This window comes from Aulonocara sp. 'chitande type north' Nkhata Bay, linkage group LG3 (assembly GCF_057382095.1).
Source record: "Aulonocara sp. 'chitande type north' Nkhata Bay isolate Kocher_YH1m ecotype deep benthic linkage group LG3, A_spYH_male_GT1.1, whole genome shotgun sequence".
Classification (NCBI taxonomy): Eukaryota; Metazoa; Chordata; class Actinopteri; order Cichliformes; family Cichlidae; genus Aulonocara; species Aulonocara sp. 'chitande type north' Nkhata Bay.
Window position 1 is genome coordinate 45,449,851 of NC_141346.1, and position 21,201 is coordinate 45,471,051.

The window sequence follows — 21,201 nt, forward strand, 5'->3', positions numbered from 1 at the left end:
ATATGAGCTGGACAATGAAAGCCCAATATAGTCTCTAAAGTGTGCTTTGGTTCAAAGTTTAGGTAAAGATATAAATAAAGTTTTCTCTCTTCCTTGCGGTCGTTTTATGTCCAAGCTGACGTGCATCTATTTAGTTAAAAGCACAGAAAAGGCCGGGGCCATTTTTCAAAAATTGATGACGGCCTTGCATAAATTATGCAAACTTTTGTCCTTGTGCCAAGCAGTGCATCTACTGAATAATAATTACAAAAGGGACTTGAGGATTCGAGTATGCTGAATATGAAACACATGCCAGTGTCCCCCCATCCTCGCTGCCCAAATCAGGGAAAAAGGAGACAAGGGTGCATAATAAAAAGTGCCACGCGTGACATAACTTTTATGCTTGATGTCTCTCAAATGCAAACTGCGGTGCGGTTGCCCAACGCTTTCAACATTTAAGCCACGAACTCCCTAGATACGCTCCTAACGTCATCTCTCCGATAGACACCAATTACATCTCTAGCCTGGCATGTAAATTAATAATCAGTTCCTTTAATGTCACGATAGAGGCTTAGATCGTGGCTGGACATTTACAAGAAGTTAGCGGAGTTTAACGGTTTGAAGATGAGGTTGTAAAGATGAAGTTTATGAACAAAAATCTAGAACTGTCTGCCAAACATCTGGCTTTAACAGCGCTCAAATATAATCCGATATAGTTTTAAATGAAAAGCAAGCATTTTTATAACAGCACATATGATACATATATGCACATGATGTATATTAGACACTGCTTTGGCATGAGATACTGAAACTAACAGTGCATCCGCACTAATCTGTTTTTTGGCTAAAATCAAAGCCCTGGCATGAACAAAGCAGCAGAAGGACAGTTTTTGGTGATTTGATATGCTAATGCAATTACCTTATTTGCTAATCTGGTGTTCCCCCGTTCACCACCCCATCCTGCTTTGGCAAGGCAAAGGTGTCCAATTTCAGGTGAATCCAACCCCCCCTTTTTTTTGTACCTGAAAGTAGAGAGCGGTTTGTTGTGTGCCTCATTAGTTAAACAGCTTCCTTTTCTTTGTTTGAGTCACTTTGAAGCTCTGATTGTCGACAGATTTTGGCCTCGATTCCTGTCTTCCAGCGACGTGCTTTCGCAGTTTTTTCAGCCTCTGATGCTGGCGGCCGAGGAGCTGAATCTTGTGATGAATTAAGTTTTTCTGTTTGTACTTTCCCCCCACTATAATGCCCACTGTACACTCACTGCACACTTTGTTAGATGCAGCTGTTCAGCTGCTCATTGATGCAAATATCTAACCCGCAAATCGCATGGCAGGAAGACACAGTCGAGACAACATGCTGAAGATCAAACCGAACATCAGAATGGGGAAGAGAGATGATTTAAGTGACTTTGAATGTGGCATCATTGTTGGTGCCAGACAGGCTGAGCTGAGTATTTCAGAAACTGCTGATCTACTGGGATTTTCCCACACAGCCATCTCTGGGGTTTACAGAGAATGGTCTGAAAAAGAGGAAATATCCAGTGAGCTGTAGTTCTCTGGGAGAAAAGGCCATGTTGATGCTAGAGAATAGCCAGACTGCTTTGACCTGACTGCAAGACACAAATGACACAACTAAAAGCTTGTTACAACCAAAGTATACAGAAGAGCATCTCTTCCAGCAGCAGAAGACCACACCAGTTGGCACTCTTCTCTGAGAAACTGAGGGTACAGTTCACACGGGGTCAACTAAATTGGACAACAGAAGATTATAAAGAAGTTGCCTGGTCTCACTGACAAATCTGCAGCAACTGTGTGATGCCAAAGAGTGTCAATATGGGCCGAAATGTCTGGAGGTTTCCAGCACAAAGGGGCTCCCAATAAATCAACTAGCCCTGAAAATGCATGGCGCCACGTTAGGCTCATGTCGGGATGTCACTGGTAGTAAGAGCTATGAGGGCTGTGACGATGAGGAGGGAAGCACAGAAGTGTAGGGGATGAATCAGGACGGAGCTGCCGTGGGTGCGCTGGTAATCTCGTCCCCAACTGGTCACAGCAGATGGCCGCCCCTCCCTGAGCCTGGTTTTGCTGGAGGTTTCGTCCTGCTAAAAGGGAGTTTTTCCTTCCCACTGTCGCCAAGTGCTTGCTCATAGAGGGTCATCTGCAGTGTTGGGACTAACGCGTTATTAAGTAACGCGTTACAGTAACTACGTTATTATTGTGGTAACGAGCACAGTAACTAGTTATTATGCCAAAATCAGGAACGCGTTAGTCGTTACTGGGATTTAGATAGGGTCGTTACTCGTTACTTCGTGTGGTGGCTATCGTGGAGCTTCCACAGATTCAGTAACATTAGCAAGTGGTGGAGGGCAGCAGGTGGATGAAGGAAAAGGGACGCAGAAGGAAAAGAGACCCGAGGCGGCCACCGGTCCAAGTGTGAACTGAACTTCAGGTAAGAAGTTATGACCTGCAGTCTCTCTGGGTCAGATATGAACCAAGTTTAGGTGGAGTTTATTTTCGTTATTCTGACTTTTTACGTACTGCGTGCTAGCTAGCATGACGGAGTTTCTATACAGCTGGGTGGTGCTATGAAGTTAATGATGTTGAACTTTATTTTGTTCATAAGTTATTAGAGTTGCCAACCGTCCCGTCTGGTATTCAGAGAAAATATTACGCGTTTCTTATTGAGGTGAAAAGGAACAGTTTGTCCCGTAATTCAGCTACAATGAAAAAAGCACAAAGCTGGAGTTATTCTGTGTTTACGCTGCACAGCTGCCTCTTCTTCTTTCATCCTCTCCCCCCTCCCTCTCCCGTTTCTACTTCAGTCATGAAAACTGATCAGTGATCAGCTGATCGGCTCTCTTGTTTGTTTATCGCCCACTTTGCGCCGAAAGAGGAAACCAGCGGATGTCGCGCTAAACAACAGCAGCACGTTTAAGCTTGATCAGCTGTTGTTAGAATTTATTTAATATTAATTTCTAGTATCAGCTGATGTTTGCTGGAGCCACAGCTGTAAACCTGCTGGTCATGATATCGGTTTGTATATGTGGTGAGAGGGAAACATGAAGATGAAACCAGGAGATGTCCTTACTGGATCATCAGAGCTGAACAGTGATGGAGAAACAGGTTTACCTTTTAGGTGACATGAATGAGTTGAAGGGAAGTTATGAACTGTTTCTGAGAGACAAATAACACCAGGATCCTTTTTTAGGTAGCTGACAGCTGGTAACTCTGCAGGGGCGGGTCTAGCAAAGTGTTGCCAGGGGTCCATGTAGGGCATTAACAGGGAGAGGTGGGCACAAAGAAATACTTTTCTTTCTTATTCTCATTTCAAATGTCTCGCTTTTAAAAAATAATTATCTGAATCTTACAACAAACGATTGATAGATTGATGCATATATACCATCAGAACAGTGTACATCACTGTCACAACAGCGTTTGTTTTCATTCAAAGGCTTTATGATTTTTGCTATAATGGTGGGCCGGTCTCTAGTCAAAATGCCCGGGCCAATTTTCTGTCCCAGTCCAGCCCTGTATGCAGCTCATCTGCAGTCTGGTGTTACCTACATCTTCCTATTCAGAAGGCAGAATGTCCGAGTTCTGAGTACAATCAAAGCACCACGACTGCAGTTTTTGTGTTGGATGTAAAAGGCGCACATGACGCTGTGACATAGGCTAGAATCATGGCAGCAGTCAACGACGGTCCAGGCGTGGGATTTCTCTCGTGGAAATATGCACATTATCTTTTCCTTTCTATTGGTAGGTGTCACAGCGCACTTGTGGCAAGTAAGCAAGCTAGAAGCCTGGCAAAGTTATGGAAGAAACACATTAACAAGAGAATTCTGAGTAAAACCAAAGTTACTTTCCCTAGTAACTAGTTACTTTGAAAGTAACGAGTAACTTGAAGTAACTGAGTTACTTTTGAGAGAAGTAACTAGTAATGTAACTAAGTTACTATTTTAAAGTAACTTACCCAACACTGGTCATCTGACAGTTCGAGTTTTCTCTGTATCATTGTCTTTATCTTGCAACATAAAGAGCCTTGAGGCAACTGTTGTTGTGATTTGGCTCTATATATAAAACTAAACTGAACTGAACTGAATGCATGTCGTCCCTTTGGTATTCGGCGACTTTCAGTACATTAAAAGCACTCCGTAACAAAATGCAGCCAGTTTAGCATTTCTTTATGCTAATAACGCTAACCTGATCTAAGTGGCAGCTTTTCATTTACCAAAGAGTAATAAATAAATAACTCAAGAAATGAATAAATAATAACGACATCTTTTAATCTAAATGTCAACAAGAAAACTAATAAGCGCACGTAGCAAAAAAAATTACACTATTCCTTTTAAATTAGAAATTACATATCTCAGCGGACTGATCTAATAAAGAATTTCCTCTGTGTTCTTGGTAGCTGCCTTGTTAATAGATGTGATAACGGCACGTTTGATTTGAATAAACTCCCCTCCTTGGCTATCCCCGTGAATACCAAATGAATTTACTGGATAAATTAGCATGCATGTTTTGTGAAGAGCATTTTCTTTTGTTTAATTCCACTGGCGATCTGTTTCATTGTGGCGATGGGGGGGGGGGGGGGGTAGGCGTGGTTGATTGATTTATGGAAATCCACTCTGTGCCGATGACATTTGTCAGGCTGTTATATCAATAGCATTTCTGACAGAAACCGTAACCACTCCACCATTACAGACAGACCAAAATTATGACAAACACGAGGCAGCGTTACGCACAGGGAGATTTAATTATGCAAAAAAGAGCTTTCACAATATGCATTTGCACGTCAGGTCTCTGTAACTCAAGACTTTTTTTGTCTTCATTCTCCCTCTCTCTCAAAAAACAAAGAAGCGATCACAAAGTAAAGAGGGACTGACGTGCTCTAAACGCACACGCGTGCGCATGCACGAGGCCTGCACACATCTGCTCGTCAGTGAGCCTGTTGGAAACTGTCACATGCCTGGCAGGTTCTTTAACTTGGCCAGATGGTGCAGTGCAATTAGGCCCACCAAATCTTTCAATCAATCTCCTGTACGCCATATGAAGAATCTGGACCTGAGCTGGCAGTTTCTGTTAAACCAATGCGCTTGTCCACTTTGTATTCCGCTCGCTACTTTTTCCAAATTGTCTCTATTCTCACTGAAACCCATTCCTGTCCCTCCCTGCTCCTGATACGGCCCGAATAGTTTCTTTGTTTTCCCTCATTTTCTGCAAGCGACAATAACTCCCCTTTCTTTAATAATTTTCCTCACATAGTTCTCTACTCTTGCGAGGTCTACCCTAATCCTCCGCAGCCCCGGCACACACACAAACAATTTTTCTCTATCCGTCTCTGCCCTCTCTCTTGGCTTGTTTAACCAATGGCCTGAATACAAGACTGTACTGTAGACAATAGTCAAGCGCAAGTGTTTCATTCACACCCAATTACTGTGAAAGGGATTTTTCTGGCCAGAAATTCACAGAGGAGCACAATGAGAGTGTCAGAGAGGAACAAGATATCCCTGGCGTTTCGCGTTCTGTCCCATGTTCCACACACAAAGGAGAAGAAAAGCGATCTGGTGTATCCGACACCAGCGAGAGCCATTAGCAAGCAGGGAGCCGCTTAAATAAGGATAGCTCTAACTGAAGTGCTAACAGAGAAGGGAAACATCTGCTGCTCGAGCTGGGCCCTCGTTGGCCCCGAGGAGTCCGCCTTTGATCAGCGGCCCTCGCAGCCACCTTGCTACAAGAGCGCAGATGAAACAGCCTCTCAAATACACGTGGGGAGAGGGGGTGCGAGAGAAACGCGGCCACAGTAACAGAAATGCAAACACGCAAACAATCAGGGTTAAAGCTTCACGGAGGCGCAGACAGACCCTGTGATGGGTTTCGAAATCTAGGTATTACCTTAAAAATCTGCAGCATCACTGGTGTACCGTTTCAGGGCGGAGGGGAAATATAAAGTTGCTTAACTACTTTCTTTCCTCCTGCATAAGAAAAAAAGACACAGTCTTTTACAGGGGAAGCAAGAGAGCCAAACACCTCACTCAAGAGCGGGCCAGATGCCACCTTTGGACTGCCAATCCCGCTGTTGTATTTCCCCCACCTGTGACGGGAAGATGATTCACTAGGCCTGCCAGACTGCATCTAGGGACTGTGTGTACTGGGGCGTGCTCACTGCCAGCACAGACTGAGGGGAGGGGGGAAAAAAACCCAAAAAACAAAAAAAATAACCCAAACCCGCCACATTCTCGGCTGCACTGTGACCTGAAAAAAGCAGTTGATAAAATAATGCAGAATGTGAGCTGGTGTATCATACACTACCTAGTCGGGGTGTAACAATTCACCAAATCAAGGCATCGGGCCAAGTGATTATGATATGGCAGACAGGAGGAAATCTGGGTCTACACGGGCAGAATGAAATAAAAATCACAGTCGCCCTGCATGAACACACCAGCTGCACCACAAATGCGATATCACAATTATAAATGAAATTGGATTTTTTTTTGAAACAAGAGCATGTATATGTAATTTTAAGGTCCATATTTTTAGCTGTGGAACCCACGCTCCACCTGTGCCGCTTTCCTCTCTGAATACAAATATGGCGCTGAGGCGGCTCTGCTTTGCTGATGCAAATGGAATACCAGTTATAACCGGGGTACACGTGATTTGACGATGGATTTACAGCCTCTCAAAGGTATCCAAACAACACACACAACAGTGCGTTTCTGCAAAATACTTTTCCTTCCCTTGCATTACCTTCAGTCACGCTTTTCTAGAATTTTTATATTCGTCGCGCTTTTATTCATGTTGCACACGCTGGCATTTGAAATAACTCTGCGGTAGGATGAATGAAAGTAATTTTTTTAAAGGTGTTTTTACAGGCTACAGCAAACTTTATAAAAGTATGCAGTTCTTTCAACACGATATTGGACAAATTGTTGAAGAAAAATTCAATACTGCAGCCCGTATAAAACATTGTTAAACCATACCAAGGATACTTGCTACACCACTTAGCAAAACCCATATTTTTATTCGTGAACTATACCAGAGTAGCTTTGCATGACTGACAAAAATAATCTTTATTTATCTTACACTGAGGCTCGGCACAACCTCTCACATCATCCCCGTTGTAAACAAGCTTATATAGCTCCCTTCAGCATTACTTTAAGCCAGCTTTTTTCTGATTGGCTGCCCCTCATAAATGAAAGGATGACTATATTATGGATATCTGCTCTTATGGACACCACAGAGATTTAACAGGAAAGGACATAACAGTCTATAACAGCAAGGTAATTCTTGGACAATAAATAGGACTATATTAAATTTAACCTATGCTGATTGCTTTTAGCTTAGATCTAAGTGCCACAGAATGGAAATTACATTTATCCGGCTGCGTGACACTACCTCATTCCCTTTAAGGGGACAAAAAAGAAATGGAAGAAAATCCTGGGAGTAGAATTATAAAGGCCACAGGAGTTTAAAAGTCACAATGCGGTGACTTGTGCACAAGCTCCAGAATTTCCAGGTGTTCATTACTCTAACGTAGATAACATCCTGAGGGTCATGCCTGTTCTAATTCCTAATTAACTGGCCAGAACAGAGGTCGTGGTGGGCAGTGACCCTGACCAGCGAACAGGACCAGTTTCTGTCTCAGGGCATTGCTTTTTACTCTGGGTTGGAAACGCTCACTCCCTCCTTTAATGCAGTTTACTGTAGCGAGTGTCAGAACAGAGTCATGCTTTGAAAAAGATGGCGTAACCCCCCCCCCCCCGGAGTCTACACAGCAAACAACCGTAGACTAAGGGGTAACCGCAGTTAAAAGCTTCATGCGGGATTCTGTTTGTTTTGTGCGTGCCATTCATCAGTCAACCAGAAATAAAAAGGGCACAAACACAACAGTTGAATAATTCCTGACTTCATGGCTAATCTCGGGTAAAGCTGCGTACCTATCAGTGGTATGTTGCTACGCTGTCTCCGAGATTAGTCATGTGTACACTTGCAGTACACATGCATATTGGGGCATTACCAGCACTTGTAGAGAATACAAAAGAGGTGACTACATGTCTGTGTTTGCTGTGGGGAGATCAGGCGTGCCCTCTACGTTACAACACAGGCCACCTGCAGTCTGGGAAAATAGCTTTCTAGAGGGAATTAAAGGATTGTGAGGAATGAACAAGACAGACATGAGTAACCCGGCCCAATATACTACTTATCTACAAGCTTATATTTCACAAAGGAGGCAGATAAGGTAATACATGCCGGCGCAAGGGAGGAAAAGAGCAGAAATTAGACCGGCGAGCGTGGAGGGTGGGGAGCGAGGGCGAAGAAAACGTATCCAGGTCGAGATCCGTATACGAGCGGTCACTCGCAACAGAGCCCGGATGCTTTGAATCACTGCAGAGCAGTTAACCATTGACCAGAGGGACTCATAGCATGAGATCCATGTCATTTGTGGTTATTCTATTCCAGGGACCATGAAAACAAAGCATAAAGCCGTTATTAAGGCCTCCACCTGCCCTGGGCAGTGAATGCAAGACTAATCAATAAGAAAGGAAGGTATTGTGGTTTGTCTTAGAGGTCAGGTGATTTCATGTTGGTGTGCACCGATCTGTGCGTGTTTGAATATAGCTAAGATTATCCTGTTCTCTTTGAGGTAGGTGGTCTGGATTGCAGAGGCAGGCGTCATGTTGCAAGTATTCAAGTGTAACGGTGAAGGAAGGACTCTGATGCAACACACATTCTGTCACTGTTCTTGCTTCTTATCTTACTGATTAGTAATCATTAACTTTATAAACCCAGACTTGAGTGTGTAATATATTTACCTTTATGTGATAACGTCATGTAGCAGGTCACTGTTGTGCAAAAGGGTACGTTAGACTATATTTCATATTTATGCTCTAAAATCTAGCATTAAACAGCATTAAACTTCTATTTTTATTATTTATAGCAGCTATTCTGTTTGCATAGGTTTTTCCCCCCTCATCTTTTCTGCCGTCTACCACAATATCTTTGTTTGACACTACCAGGAGGTGCTGCCAAGATCGAACCCAACATTGGTTTTGATGTATATTATTGTTATTTCCTTTTAAATTTGTATTTGATTAAAGGTACTAGTACATGCCTTTTTCTTGATCCTGACAAACTGAAACACACTAACAGCACCCAAAAAAATAGCTGCTGTAGTTTGTTTAGATGTAATAACAGGTTCATTTTAGCCTGTTGCTAGGTGGCTGCTAGGCATCTATAATTCAGCTTTGTGGTTGTCACTGTTGTGCAATGAAAACAAAATGGTTTTATGAGGTGCTGTAGATGCACAAAAGCATTTATTCCAATGCTAAGAAGCCGGCTGAGAGGCAACCTGATGGCGTCATAATGCATCATGCATAATTCAGCTTTTGCATATATGCTGTGGTGGTGAAATAAAAATGATACAATCCAACCACACAGGAAAAGACCCAGGGAAACCGAGTTAACGATAAAAATGGTTTCAAAAATAACAATAAAAACTGATAAAAACCCTGAAAGTCATAAATTTCACACCCAAGCCTGAACTCTCGCGGCCCAGTACCAAACGACTCCGGTTCGTAGCCCGGGGTTTGAGGACTTGAGTTCACAGTCAGAGAAACAAACAACCGAACACGTTAAATGTGTTGTAGTAAGATACATATTTGTGTTTGACTGCTATAACAGTGGAATTTTACAACTTTGGGAAACCGAAAATATATCTTGTGTTTTCTTTTATCCACATGATAAAAATATATTAAATGATGATTAACATTTTTATTAAGTAAGCTATCTAATAATCAAAAGCCAGGCACAAGCTAGCTAAAGCTTTTGAAATATGACACTTTGGAGCTTTCCCTTTTGCTGCATCCCTGATTTGATTTCACACAACTATTTCCCCCCAGTTCCCTGACATTTTAGAAGTATAATGGCGCGTGTTAGTTATAGTCCTGTGCAAAATTACAGCCGATTTTGTCTGATCGCTCTGTGGAGTTGTCTGGATTGTGGAAAACGGCGGAGTTAAGCACAGCGCATGTCACGTTTGAACACTTCACAATAAGCCGCAAGTGACAAAAATTGAACTTCAATCGTCAAGTACCACAATTCCATTCCCCGGTGTATATTACGCAATTATCTGCAGCGCCAGGAAACAAATCCCATTGACTTGATTCCTATTTAATTATTCTACTTGAAAATCCTTTTTGCTCCCTCTTTTTCTCTGAACCTGAGAGAAAGAGGAAACCACTTTGCCCAATAATAAAAAAAAAGAAACTAAAAAAGTCCCCCCTCTATCTGAGAAATGCATTTCTCCCAGCTTGTCAGTTTCCATTCACAAGAACCCACCTTCAGCACTTATTTTATTTAAACTTTAGCAAATGTGGCACAAAACACAATAGGGGTTTCGGGTAGTAAAATAATTACCTAAATACAGTGTGACAGGGGAGGTTGATTCATTCTGTAGAAAACACTGCCTGTTGAGAGGAAAAAAGTGTTGACAGAGTTGCGAGAGACAGTAAAATGGAAAGAAGAATAATGAGAGAGACACAGAGAAGGGCAGCGTACAGTTCCCGTCACCAAACAAAACACTTCATATTTCTTTGAAAGACAAAGTGTTAAGTTAGGCTACTTTGCGCTCTGTCAATAGAGACGTTTATCATAGGCCCAGCCACGGTCTATATATTGATTAAACCATCCATCACTTAAACTCTACAAGACATTATTTCTAATTAAAAAGTAAGTCATAAATTTCGGGCTTTATTGCCAGGCTGGGGCTGTAAATAAAACTCAAGGGAGGGCAGAAACGGATCGCGGCCCCTATCAACGGTTTTAGAGCCACCGTAAAAAGGACAGACGGGTGCGACGGCACCTTCGGGATCCTCGCGTGGAGGGCGGCATCCCGACTAAACAGATGCAAATCAATAATTCCTCTTCGCTTGTGGGGGTATTTTTTATAAGACAGGTGCTTCCTCACAGAGGAGCACCCAATGCATATGGGGAACAAATTAAATTTTCACAAGCTACCTGGGAATATGTAAACAAACGAAAACCAAAAAAGAAAGGATTGCATTCCAAGCACTTGAAAATGATGTATGATCATAGGAGGTCATGAAAGCGTATGAGGCGCTCCATCCCACGACAGAGTTGGCCAGCAGGCTGGCAGCGAATGCGGGCTCCCATTATCTATCCGTGTCTCCATTTTCCTCAGCTAAACAACAATTTTGCTGCCAAAATATGCAGTCGCAGGACATTATTTAATGATCCCTGATGACAAAGAGGCCATTAGTACACCTACACCGCAGCCAAAGCTCCCGGTGTTGGACGGGACCGCACAAGCTCAGTCAAAGCAGAGGACACTTCACTTTTGACAACTTCTGATTACCTCAGTGCGCGCGCAAGTTGTCAGGCGGTGAACTCCCCTGACAGCCGGTTGCAGCTGCAGATGTGGTTATTTTTTGACAGGCACAGAAGGATGTCTGATTTCACAGGTACTGACCGAAGGGAGGGAGGGAGAGAGGAAATGGAGGGAATTGGGCGATGGAAATGAAGAAAAGGCATGTCGCCGGCTCCACGGCTGACAAAGGGAGGCATGTGCAATCATTATTCATCCCCTTCTCTCTCCTGGGCTGCTTTAAAAAAAATTTTTTTTTTTTTTTAAATACCTGCCAAAGTGGGAACCACACAAGCACTTTTTTGACTCTGACTTTGTGATAACGGAAACACTGTTGGATCATATTTGCCTAAATGATGGTCAGACAAGGGTTTTTTTTTCTTTGTTTTGTTTTTTTTGCCAAAGTGAAAGAAGAGGCCTCAGTTTTGGTGAGAGACAGAACGAGAGAATCACCCTCCGGGGGGAAGCGAGAACTAATGAGTGAGCTAAAAAGGACAAGATGGAGTGATCCTCTATAAAAAGACTAGCAGTAATCTCTTCCTCTCCTCCCTCTCCTCTAGCCTTAATGTCCTAAGAGATCTTGGCTCCTCCATAAAGCCTGCTGCCTCCACACATCAAACAGAGCTGATTAGAACAGCACACCTTTGCTGGAATTGAAGCTTTTGGATAGGGTGCAGCAGAAGTTCAAGGGAGAATGAGTGCTACGAAAACCAGAAGGCGAAGGAAAAAGGCTCTTGAGGTTAGTTAGATACACCTGAGTAACAAATAAAGAGTATAAAAAGAGTATAAAGAGTGGCTTTGAATGTAGGCCAGTTGTTGCTTTGCTACAGTATATCAAATGGGATAATGGCAGACCCCCCCCCCCCCCCCAGAGGTGCAAGCTATGCATGAATCTAATAGCAATCAACAGATCGTCCTGTTCATTTAAATCAGCTTGAGCGGTCACAGCGAGGAGCTGGGCGATACATGGGCACAGTGGGGAAGCCAAGGAGAGGAAGGGCTGGCGGAAGATGATGGAGCGAAACCACTGAGCTGCTGTGTGAGCTCGCTGTCAGGGATGTTGTTTTATTAAGACACCCAAACTGTCAGGCTGGGTATCAGGAGAGCGACCAGGCACATGACAGTGACCCCTCCTCTTTCCCTTACCGAAAATAGCCCCGTCCAAATTTAATGCTGTCTCTGTCAGACCTGGGTGGGCATCGGTGCTGAAGGGACTTTTACTTTTACCAGTCACGAAAAGTGAAACACTCACCTGCAAAGCCCTGTGGGACTGTGGAGGTGGGCTGTGACATGCAATAGCTAAGTGGGTATGTAGAGGTGGAGAGATGGAATGGAAAAGAGGAAGTGTTATCTCAGAAATCCCTCCACTAAACAGACGCACAGGGTTAAGGGAAGAGGTCAACAGTGTGGGAAATGTGTTCTTTCACTTTCTTACTGAGTTAGCATTAGCATGTTTAGCATTTAGCATTAGCACTGACTTTGAGTAGAATATAGGAAAAACAGTTAGCATGACTCAACCTGTCCACAAATAACATAATCAGTTTATCAGGACCTTTAAAGCTCTTTTTTTTTAAATACATATATTATATTTTGACAGATAAAATAGCATAACCCGAACTTGCTTTAACAGCAGTTATGCTAGCCTAGCTAGCTGGGCAGTGATTTCCTGAAATACTTCAGTTAGCATGTGCTAAATTCACAAATCCTGCTTCTTACATTTCTATAAGCATCAAAACAAAACAAAAAATAATTAATAAGTCCAAAATAATAATTCTCCTCTTCTTTCCCACCTTTGTGTTGTAGTTAAGCTAACCTACCTACTGTCACCGGACACTTTATACCTGTTCAACCAAACGCAAATATCTAATCAGCCAATCACATGGCAGCTCAATGCATTTAAGAGTGTAGATGTGCTCGAGACCACCTGCTGAAGTTCAAACTGAGCATCAGAATGGGGAAGAAATTTAGGCAATTTAAATGGCTCTGAATCCGGCATGGTTGTGCCGGATGGATCAAAAATTCCTGATCTACTGTGATTTTCCCGTACATTTCTAGCGTTACAGAGAATGGTCGGAAAAACAGAAGATATCCAGTGAGCGATAGTTCTCTTTGTTGATGCCAGAGGTCAGAGGAGAAAACTAGACGGCAACAGTAACTAAAAAAAACACTCATTAAACGACGATATCCGTCCCCCAAGGTATCCGCTTTGTGCCTTATCGTACCAAATGAGCATGACTTAAGCAAAACATGTTGCCGACTATGTGATTCAAGCTGGGTAACGCACCCTGTCTCAAAGCTCAGTTTATCTCAAACCGGTTTCTTGAATGTGACAATGAGTTTACTGTACTCAAATAACCTCCACAGTCATCAGATCTAAATCCAATAGAGCACCTTTGGGATGTGGAGGAATGCAAGATTTGTACAATGTGTGTGCTGGCAACAAATATACAGCACCTGTTTTGTTATCATGTCAAAGGAATGTCTCCAGCACAACAGGGTGTCCAACCCAGTGCTAACGAGGTGTACCTAATATTGTCCCCGATATTTCCTAAAACTTTTAAACTAAATGCAGCTATTGATTTGTTTTAAACTCTTCTTTGAGAGCTATATTTATTCTGTACCGTTGATACCAAATTTTGCAGGCGTTACAGATGCATGGAGAAATCATAGATGGCATTACCATGATAATGCAGTTCAAGAGAGTGACGAATTGCCACTGAAGACATGAATATTATATTGGAATAGATGGGCGTTGGAGCTATATATAGTGCAGTGTCACAGCAAGCACCACATAAAGCACAGGTACACGCACATACAGCGCGCAGACACATTCCAGGTGACGTAACACTAAATAATTACGGTTACATCCGCTCGATGTGTCCTTGTGTGGAGTTTTATTGTGCAAGTTTACCCTCAGCTATAAACAAATGGCTTAAAACTGCCTGCCCCTTACTGACTGTGAGAGTAATTAGAGTATGAGACTGTTAACACATGCTCTCAAAGAGAAATGATCACGTATGACCTCAACGGCAGAATGGAAACTTTTTTTTTGGAGTCCCGTCTGCAAAAAACGTTCACCTCGAAAACACGCCATCTTTGATGATTCTAATAGCATATTAGCTATTGGACACAAATTTGCTTGAGGTTAAAATCAATAATCATCAAATCAACATAAAGAAATGACTAAGCAGCATTTTCATAAAGCTGCGGGAGCACTTTCACATCAGGTCCCCCTCGCGCCCCACTACCCACTGGGAGAAAATGACCACAAACACGTCATAATAAATCTATCCCCCAGCAAGGTGCGGTTGTCTTGACAACAACACTTTTCACAGAGGGTCATCATTATCAGCCGTGCACTACACAAAACAATGTGTGCCTTTTAAATAATTTGGTCATTTAGAGGGTTTCGATGCTGTCTGGTATCCTCGGAGCAGCCTGCTTCTGGCCTGACCATAGTTGCCCCAAGTAACAGGACACGAAAAACAAAGACGTGCAAAGTCAACTACCTCTGGATAGGATTCAAATTCAAGAACACTGCTGACATTGGCCGAAAGGATTTCACTGCCTTTTCCATTCAAATGACCTGTTTTGCATCATTTCAACAAGTCCAGGCAGGATCACGCTATGAAAACAAACGGCAGGGCTTTAAGCTAACAGAACCAAAAACCTGGCGGGGCTAAAGTCATCTCTGGCCACTGTGGTTAAAGTAACCTGAATGGTTGACGCTAAAGGAAGCCACTTTGGCTATGCAAAGCACTGCAGACAGACACGGAGCTTCAATTCTCTAACAGGCTAAAAAGCTCTGCAGCTTTGTAGATGTTCAGATAAAAATGGGGTCTATTATATTAATTTCCAGCTCTAAACTTTTATTCTTGGACTTCACCCAGAGTATCTATTAACCACATAAAATCCTTGCTAATCTTTAAGCAGCACCTTAAAGGTCGCCTTGTGTCTGCAACACTGCATCACTCGTCTCTTTAAGGCTCCCTTTCCTAAAAGCCTTTCGCTGATTGGCTGCTCCTTGTCAGGTAAACAAAACCTGGTGCTCGTGGGCATTGAAACTCTTTGTCTTGACATTGTGGACCTCCGGAAACAAACTGTAAACATTGGACACAGTTTGGCAATATAACGGTAGTTACACTTTGCGTTCTGATACCTCGATCTTGCTCTTTACAGATGGAAGAGCCGTGTCTTTTAGCATGAAGTGGCATGAATAAACAAACAATGAACCTGAGATGACCATATAAGGAAATCCTGTGCCTCTGACATCAATCAGACACAAGAGTAGAAAAACAGCACCTGAAACTGAGTGTTTAGCGCAGGCTAAAGCAAGAGCATCCGAGCATTTGGTCAGTGGCTGTGGCTACAATGTAGCTTGCCATCACCAGTGTGTGAATGTGTGTGTGAATGGGTGGATGACTGGGTGTGTAAAGTGCTTTGGGGTCCTTAGGGACTAGAAAAGCGCTATACAAATACAGGCCATTTACCATTTACAGGTTTGTAACAGCACAAGTATCAGAGAAAAAGGAAGTATAATCGGTCTACTTTAGGATTCTTCTCGCGTATTAGCTTGAAAAATATCCTTCTGCCAAATGACACTTGTTTGTAAATCAAACGTTTTCTTTAAAGCCCCACAAAGTCATTGCCTTCAAGTGAATTAAACATAATCGGCAGTGACCACAAATCAGGCAAAAAAAAGGTACATCAAACGAAGGTCGTAATTCCACGTCAGAGTGCATTAGGACGTTTATCATCAAAGCGATGCCTAGCTTTTAATTCATTTGACATCTTTCAGCACTAATACAGTATCTGATTTTTGAGGAGCACTGGTACACAGTCACACAGCGTGACATCTGAAGGAAAGCAGCGGGTTACAGGACAAGTCCCTGAAATATGTTTCTACACAGAACAGAGACCAGGGCCATTATGTCTGTACCAGATTTTCACTTCATATCTAAAACTACAAGCCAGCAGCATGCATAAGTACCGCCTGCTGCTCTCAATGTTATTCAAATGACAGCACAATTCTATTTTCACCTTGCAACTAATGTGGCCATTACTCCTATGTCAGCAACATTTACTGCCCTTCCCTTTATGCTGGATATGCTAGAAAATGGGAAAATTAATTCTGGAACAAAAAATGGGGGTGGGGATTATCTTGAAATGTGTGTGTGTAGCTGCTGGGATTAAGCTCAAATAAAACAGTTCCCATCTGAAAAATCCCATCCCAGCAACTCTCACGAAACAGCCACATGAAGAATATGAGTCCCTGTGGTCTTATCAAAGAGGTGATATGACACATTTTCCCCACTGTGCCAATTTTTATGCCTTGATCATGTTGAATGCGATGTCACAAAATAGCATAAAAACATCAACGAGGGCCTGAAAAGCAACGTAAACAGTGTACACACCAAAAAAAAAAGAAGGAAATGGAAATAGAAAGGCAAGTGCACTGCCAAAAGGAAGTTGTTAGGAGAAAGAGGAAAGGAAGGGTGTCTACACTGAGTCAGATGCAGGGGAAACAGGGTAGATGGATGTAGTGGTGTGTCTTTGTGTGTGGAAGAGTGTGTGTGTATGAGTGAGGGAGGAGGAGGACGTGGGGAGAAGGGGAAGTCGGCAGGCAAACCTATCATCCACGGAGCCCACCAGTAAACTCTGCAGGGCAAACAATCTCCCTAATTGAATTCAATCCAGGCTCACCGCAGGAGGCACCGAGGCTAGTGGATCCATTCAATATGAAGAGGGTTGCTTGGAGGTGGTGGCAGTGGAGAGAAGTGTGTGTGTGTGTGTGTGTGTGTGTGTGTGTGTGTGTGTGTGTGTGTGTGTGTGTGTGTGTGTGTGTGTGTGTGTGATGATGGGATGAAAAGGGGAGGGCTGGTATGGCAAGTGACACAGGAAAGGGAAAGAAGATAACTACAAGAAGCAGAGAGCAAACACAAGGGCTGCAGGAGACAACAACGGCAAACAGACGGGAAGAGGAGACAGGAGCCCGGCGCAAGGAAGGTTCTGGTGGTTAAGAGTCAGCAGTGAGGGGGTGCGGGGGAGCAACAGGCTCGAGGTGTGGAGAAATGGAAGCCAGCTGTGCTTTTGCATGATTACACCGAAAACATCATTTGCATCAGGGAATGAAATCCAAGCACGCTCCGTAGATACGTATGGTTACCGACCAAAAGAAAAGAAAAGAAAAAAACACCCTCCTCGCCGCCGCCGGCACAAATTAGAGGCCTAACAGTGGTGTCCCACAGATTTGCATATGAAGATGAGCACCTATCGTGAATCATTTTCATAAACATCCTATTGCGCGCAGAGTACCAGCCCAATTGGCCCACATGAATGCTCTTCATTACTGTGCTGTGCTGGGTGGGGTTGGTGGTGTATGGGTTGCAGACTTAATCTGGGTTGCGCTGCATATTCATGACTTGCACGGAGTCGTTTTCAGGCCCATTTGCTGGGCCTGAGAGTTCAAACGCACCGCAACTGAAGAAAACACCAGCAACTAGAAGAACGCTAAAGACAACAGAAGTAGGAAAAAAAAATCTCACAAAATAAAAGTGTTTTTGGGGAGACGGACCAGCTGCAAAAATGATAGCAACCAAAACATGGGAAGAATTGCACTGAGACACCCTTAAAAGAAGTAGGATTCACCGGTGTAAACGATAAGAAGATGCCATGGTAACGTGTGTTTTAATAAATATATTATCAAGTTAGCTTTGCTGTCCGCCAAATTTAGGTTACTCGTTTCGGTTTGCTTATGGTAGCTTTTAATAGCATTAGCTAACTTCTTCGCCAATGCTAACTGAGTGTTTGTGATTGGTCCGTTGTGATGTTGACCAACATTATTTTGATGATAACGCAGAGATATCATTCATATAATGCTGTAGCTACGTGTTTGCTATTAGCCATTTACTGTTAGCTTGTCTCTTCCACAGTGTGTCGTTCATCCCAACTTCCTCCCCTCGCCTTTAGCCAATCACGGCTGATGACTGCCCCTCCTGTCCCTAGGCTTCTTCCTGTTAGAAGGGAGTTTTTCCTTGCCACTGTCGCCAAGTCTGAGTTATTGTAGGGTCTTTACCTGACAGTATTATAGAGTCCCTTGAGGTAACTGTTGTTGAATTGAATTTGTGACTTTTTGTGTGCTTTTGCAGCATTTTTTTTTTTCGATTTGCTGGTGTTTTCTTAAGCTGCAGTGCGTCTAAACTCTCAGGGCCGCCGTACATTTACAGTCTGATGCTGTCAGAAATGCTGATAAAAAGTGTACAATACCTCAGTTCGAGAGAGGAGAGCGGTCCTTGAGTGCTGCTGCTGAACAAATCCCGTATATCACATTCCAGATAGGGAAAGCACTTCCTGTCCTGGAAGAGAACACAAAAGTTAGAGCAGGGCATACTTATGTTAGAGCAACACACCGACTCTCGCTGTATTCTCTCCAAACGGGCGACAGGGGACGCAATTAAAAGGCAGGAACCTTTAACGTCTGCCAACATGAAGAGGCATCTGCACGTCTACTGTATGACACAGATTTACTTAAAAAAAACCAAAAAATTAAAAAAAAAAAAAAAGGAGTCCAAGCGTTACTTTCTCCAAGCCACATCACACAGACACTTTTTATTTTGCTCGCTTCTGGGTCGACCGTTATTAAGTGGCATCTTCATAAATTTTTCAGCTGCTTTCTGGTTCCCATACTGGTGCTACGGCCCGATTGCCGCTGTATGAAGTGCTATTCAGGTCACATCAGCTTTTAATGGCTGATTTATTAGGGCCCAACAGGAGCTTGGTGATGGGCTGCAGGACAAAGAGCCTGTTTTAAACTACATTAACACTCTGCAGTAAATATCCCACACAACATTAGCATTTTGATGGCAACCTCCCCCAGTCACCTTTCACACTTTCCAGTTTTCCCCTCGTTATCCCTCCCTGCCTCTTTAGCCATCGTATCAATCCATCTTTGGAGTGCTTTCTTTCAGAGATTTCTCGTCTCCCATCCTTAGCGTTGCCCTGTTCACTATATATATTTCAACTGAACGCATTCAATTTATATCTGTGCTGGCACCATATCCGTGTGCGAGGGGTGAAGTGGTTAGGTTTAATTATAGACGTATTAATGAAGAGCATGCACACAGAGGTAAAATCAAATGGCATTCAGCGGTTCTGGGAAAGAGCAATTCTTCGGCATCCCTGATGAAACACACGACGAGCTGTTCTCTTTGTTATTGTGACGCAAAACAATCATTACATGATTTATAATTAAATCTCACATGCAATCATAAAACTGATGAGCACCAAAGCTTTTGTAATTGAGGTGTCTATGGCACTGGATGGTCTTGAATAATAAGCTAAAAACAAAAAAAAGAAAAAGGATTAATCGGTAGCACTGTGTTTACTATGCAAATTAGGTAGATTTTCCTTTTGACTTAATTAAAACAACCTTTTTTTCTTTCCTCTCACCTATTTGGGTTGTCCGCCTCATGTCCACGTCTCTTTTAAAAGCACTGGCTGTGATTTAAAATGACAGAGACACTGGGAAAACGAGAGTCTATAATTTGTGCATGTGTGCCAATGATAAAAAAAAAAAGGTACTTAGTGAAATGATTCCTTTACTTCTGTCAGATTGTGCAAAGATGCTTGCAAATGAAAAGAAAAAGAATGGCTCTCAATTATATTGCCAAATTTCTAAATATTATCTAGGCACAATGGCCAACCGGTCTTGGCTTTCGAACAAGTGCCGGGGACGTGCTTCATCAAATCTGCTGTTCATTATGTTTGATCAAATTTGAGACTTTGGCAGAGAAAACAGATGCGATAGGTCAATTTAGCTGAACTGCTGAAACTAGTTTGGTCAACAGAGCATCTGCCAGTCATTTAGCAGGCCTGCAAGTGTTTGGAAAGGAGCACGGTCGCACCATATTGCAACAATCCTAACCACATACTGCTGCACAAAAAGGAGAAATCAATTGCACCGAGAACAGAAAGCAAAAATTATGTTCTGGGCGGTATGGTAGGCTTTCATCGTGTGCTTTCGCTTGATTTCACTTCTTTTTCTGATCAAACCTAATTAACAGTAATTACAGCAACTGGACAGAGCTTTAATTTTACACATTTACCTCTTATAAACTCCTTGCTGCTCTCCTTGGTCTTTCGCACTCAGCAGAAACACTATCAGAGCCAAATTTACTGCTCTCGTCCAATCATTAGTGTTAAAGTACTGGCAGTAGTTGGGAGGTGAGGCTTCCAACACATCATCAGTGAGTTCTGGACAGAGAAATATACATCCATAAGGCTGAATGACCGACGCATTATCTGGAAAATCACCTAATTTTCTTGTTGGAGACAGACACTACCAATGTCTACTTTACCAGTGTTGTATAATCATATACATTTTTTAACTGCAAACAATCATGCCACCTTATCCATATATTAGCTGCTCCTTTAAAGATGAGTTTTTAAAGGATTGCACTCAATTAGCAGCCTAGCAAAACATAAGAAAGTGTACATTTACAGTAGTGCTGTGAGATACTACAGATTTGGTATCGATCCGATACAAAGTAAATACAGGGCCAAAATTACCGATACTAATACCGATACCAAGTAAACACGGGGGCCAATATTACCGATACTAATACAGATACCAATACCAAGTAATTACAAGGCCAAAATTACCGATACTAATACCAATACCAAGTAAACGCGGGGGCCAATATTACCGATACTAATACAGATACCAATACCAAGTAATTACAAGGCCAAAATTACCGATACCAATACCAAGTAAACATGGGGGCCAATATTACCAATACAGATACCAATCCCAACTAATTACAGGGCCAAAATTACCATTAC

General features: G+C 42.7%; 1 protein-coding gene across 14 annotated transcripts in view; it reads right to left on the reverse strand.

Moving 5' to 3' along the window:
* LOC147335858 (adhesion G protein-coupled receptor L3) overlaps positions 1-21,201 on the reverse strand; it is a 264,385-nt gene that overhangs the window by 218,290 nt on the left and 24,894 nt on the right. For all 14 annotated transcript variants that reach the window (XM_086283022.1, XM_086283038.1, XM_086283063.1 and 11 more), the window contains exon 2: positions 18,628-18,716. The gene's annotated coding sequence lies outside the window, so the exon portion shown is untranslated. The remainder of the gene's footprint in view (positions 1-18,627; positions 18,717-21,201) is intronic.